Genomic DNA, 4590 nt, shown 5'->3' on the forward strand with positions numbered 1-4590 from the left:
CACCTGAAAGGGTGAGAAGAGGATAACATAGGAGAGGCTTCTGTGGGGCCAGCCTGAGGGAGAGAAGGGGGATAGGAGAGGATCAAGGGGGCAAGCCTGAGGGAGAGAAGGGGAGAGGAGATGGGGGTGGGAAATTAACCTTTGGTCTCTTCTCTCTGCTGACTCAAAAATGAACATCGTCAGCCCACTCATTTCCCCTGCCCGAAAGTGACTGTCAACTGTTGTCACAAGAGAACAACAAAACCAAATCAACTGGTACTTAATTGTCAGTCGCACGGCGCAATGCAGATGGATCTCAATCAACCTTTGTCCTTCTGGGTACGGCCATCAATCAACTCTCGTCTCCTTTGGACCCAGGCAAGGAGCTGCCACCTGGATGCCTGTTCGCTTCGCTCTCCCCAGGCCCTGACTGACATTTCAATGAAGTAGGTGGGTTCGTGGAACTTGGAGCAGAAATCCGCCCCAGGGGCGCGACGCAACTCAACAAAAATGGCAGACGGGGAAGATGAAAAGGAAAGAAGGAAGCTGTAAGGGAGATCCAAAGGTAGCTTCAGGATCAGAAGATGTGGGGAAGTGATGGTGAAGGTGTTGGACCAGGATCAGGAAGTCCAAGGTTGAAGTCCACCACCAGTAATGGAAGCTTTTGGGGTGACCTCAGGTGTGTTATTCTTCTACAACGGGGGTGTCCAACTCGATTTCATTGAGGGGCACATCAGGATTGTGGACAGGAAGCCCTGAGTTTCTGCCTCATTTAAGATTTCAACTTCTCTTTTAGGGGAAATATAATATTCTGCCTTTTTAATATCCCTCAAAATATTTCCTTTTTCTAAGAGAGGGGTGGGTGTTACCTTTCTACAATACCAACTTTTCTTCGACACATTAAGTAGAAATCCTTTGCCACGCCCTTCTTATGGGTTGTTTTGCAGTTTTCTAGAGTGCCTTATAGGCATGAGATTCTCCAATAGCTTCTGATCCCAGTATCCAATATCCAGAGTTGAGCCTCCTTATATTTCAAGATCAGTCGCAACAGATTAAATGCTGACACTTGTTGAGTAACAAATGCTTGTGCCCAATAGCAAATAAATTACAGAAATAAATTATAGGAATTGGGTATGTCTAATCTAATGAATTATGGCTGTGAAGGTTGGACCGTAAGGAAGGCTGAGCGCCAAAGAATGGAGGCCTTTGAACTCTGGTGCTGGAGAAGACTCCTGCATTGAGTCCCTTGGACTGCAAGGCCATCCAACTAGTCAGTCCTAGAGGAGATCCACCCTGGCTGCTCTTGAGAAGGCCAGATCCTGAAGAGAAAACTCAAAGACTTTGGCCACCTGATGAGAAGGAAGAAGGACTCCCTGGAGAAGAGCCTCATGCTGGGAACGATGGAGGGCAAAAGAAGAAGGGGACGGCAGAGAAGGAGGTGGCTGGATGGAGTCACCAAAGCAATAGGCGTGAGCTTCAATGGGCTCCAGAGGATGGTAGAGGACAGGAAGGCCTGGAGGAACATTGTCCATGATGGGTCGGACACGACTTTGCAATTAACAAAAACAAGTCTAATGAAAAGAAGGACTAGGGGAGACATGACAGTAGTCTTCCAATATTTGAGGGGCTCCTCATCAAGGAAACTAGTCAAGGAAATAAGCAACCTTCTAACCTGAGGAGAAATTTCCTGACAGTAAGAACAATTCATCCACTTGCCCCCAGAGGTTGTGGTTGCTTGATCAACAGGGGTTTTCAAGAAGAAACTGGACAACTATTTGTCTGAAATGATAAAGGATCTTCAGCTTGAGCAGGGGGTTGGACTAGAAGACCTCTGAGGTCCCTTCCAACTCTGTTCTTCTACGTTCTAAATTCACATAGAAGGCAACCCAAGTTCTTCCATCTCTCTCTCTCTCTCTCTCTCTCTCTCTCCCTCCCTCCCTCCCTCCCTCCCTCCCTCTCTCTCTCTCTCTCTCTCTCTCTCTCTCTCTCTCTCTCTCTCTCTCTCTGCCTGTGATAGAAGGTCTTCTAATAAAGAACTCCTGGAATGTGTGGCCTTCTTGGATGTAATTTCAGATGTGCTGAGAGCTCCTTCCAAGCATTAAGGCTGCTTGGGGTCAGCCAACGGTCCTCCTGGCCCTTCAAGGCCACCTCTCCATCTTCATCCCGCTGCCTCTGAGCTCCAGCTAAATGGACTTAACACAAAACACCCGCCCTGTGAAAGCCTAGTTAAAAATACAAATTAACTCAATTGCCATCGATCCTGCATTTGGCATGATCATGCTGAAGGCTCAGCTGTCAGCAGAGAGAAAAAATTCTCTCTTCTGGGGATTGCAAAATAGGAGGCCACCGTTTTTTCTCAAGGCAACGGCTGCAGGCTAGCATGTCCTGAGATGTTTGCCGGAACTAAAATGCACAGAGTCACGCTTTAGGAAGGAGAATAGAATGGAATGGAATGGAATGGAATGGAATGGAATGGAATGGAATGGAATGGAATGGAATGGAATGGAATAGAATAGAATAGAATAGAATAGAATAGAATAGAATAGAATAGAATAGAATAGAATAGAATAGAATAGAATAGAATAGAATAGAATAGAATAGAATAGAATAGAATAACAGAGTTGGAAGGGACCTTGGAGGTCTTCTAGTCCAACTCCCTGCACCAGTTCAGACAAAGTGTTATCCAACATCTTCCAGGGTTTGGAGCATTTACAACTTCTGGAGGCAAGTTATTCCACTTATTCATTGTTCCAACTGTCAGGAAATGTCTCCTCAGTTCTAAGTTGCTTCTTTCCTAGATTAATTTCCACCCATTGCTTCTTGTTCTGCCCTCAAGTGCCTTGGAGAATAGCTTGACTCCCTCTTCTTTGTGGCAACCCCTGAGATATTGGAAGACTGCTATCATGTCTCCCCTAGTCCTTCTTTCTCTTAAGCTAAACATACCCAGTTTCTGCAACCGTTCTTCATATGTTTTAGCCTCCAGTCCCCTAATCATCCTTGTTGCTCTTCTCTGCACCCTTTCTAGAGTCTCCACATCTTTTCTACATCATGGGGACCAAAACTGAATGCAGTATTCCAAGTGTGACCTTGCCAAGGCATTATAAAGTGGTATCAACCCTTCACGTGATCTTGATTCTCTCCCTCTGTTGATGCAGCCTAGAACTGTGTTGGCTTTTTGGGCAGCTGCTGCACACGGCTGGCTCCTATTTAAATGGTTGTCCACTAGGACTCCAAGATCCCTTTCACAGTTACTATTATTGCGCGAGGTACCACCTATACTGTCCCTGTGCATTTGGTTTTTGTATGTGAGAAAGACCTTGAGAGTCCAGGCCAAGAAATGCTACGTAGGGAACAAGTCATAGAAGAGATAAACGTGGCCTGCAGCTACATAACAATCAGAGGAAGAGATCCAGAAAGGATCTTTTCTAGCTTCTTAAGAGATGGCGGCAGATCTGTGCAGTACAGTAGAATTCGCTCATCCGATCCTGTTTCCTGTCTAGTTGACTTGGGAAGTCTGACATTTTGCTGCTTCTTGAGTGCATCTCTAGAGAGCTGTCGCACTAGAGTGGATCAATACCCTGTTCAAGTCCAACATCTCCCGGTCTGCTTCCTCACTTTCTGTTCCTTCTGCAGCTCTTGGAGAATTGCCACGGAACTATTGATTCCTCGCAGGGTAAGAGAAAACCTTTTCAAGGTTTCGTGGTCGTAGCTGCAGCTCTTCTGGGACATGTAAGAACTGAAGCTTCCCACAAAGCGATTGAGGAAAAGTTCTGGGCACACAGAAGGAGAGGAAGCCCATTTGGCGCATCCCAAAACCCCACCTTTGAGTTTTCTCCACGCAGGAGAAGGGCCACCCCTTTTGCAAAGAGGAATGGGTGTGTGTGTGTGTTTCTGTTTAGTGGGAAAAAAAGAAACGTAGAAGAAAACTGGCCTGTTTATAGCCAAGAACTGCGCCTTCTCAACTTCAGCGAATGTAAATGGCATGTGAGAATGCACTTGGGAGACGGGGGAAGAGACACCACCAGTGGGAAAGCTGAATAAGAGGTAGCTTAGACCAGCGGTCACCAACTGGTGGTCCCTGGACCACCGGGAGTCCGCGAGAAAATGTTGGTGGTCCGCAGAAAAATTATTTGCATTTTTAATATTGCACTAAATCAGGGGTCCTCAAACTACGGGCTGGATACGTGCAATGAACGCTTGTGTGGCTGCAGAGAGTCTCCCCCTTCGGGGTCTTTTTGTGTGGGTCAGAGTGGGGGGGCAGAAATTCTGACTTGGGATCTGCTTCAGCCTCCTGGTGGGGGGCTTTGGGCGAAGGCTGGAGGGAGGTGATGCTGGTGGCGAAGAGCCGGAGAGCCTTAAAGTTTCCAAGGTTGAGATAGCCTTTTCTCTGCCGGGGGGAGGGGGGTTCCTTGCCCAGGGATTAGAGTAGACCCATTACTTCACTGTCTGGCTTGAGATCTTTCTGTTGGGTTCTTCGTTATAAGTCTTTGATGTACTCCCACGGGACCTGTTAGTCCTTTGTACCCCACAAATATTCATTCAAGACCAACGTTTGCCATATTCAATGGTGGGAAGGACTTCAGAGTGGCAGAGGTGGGCTCCAAAAATTTT

The sequence above is a fragment of the Natrix helvetica genome (assembly GCF_964273705.1).
Source record: "Natrix helvetica genome assembly, chromosome: 13".
NCBI classification, from domain to species: Eukaryota; Metazoa; Chordata; class Lepidosauria; order Squamata; family Natricidae; genus Natrix; species Natrix helvetica.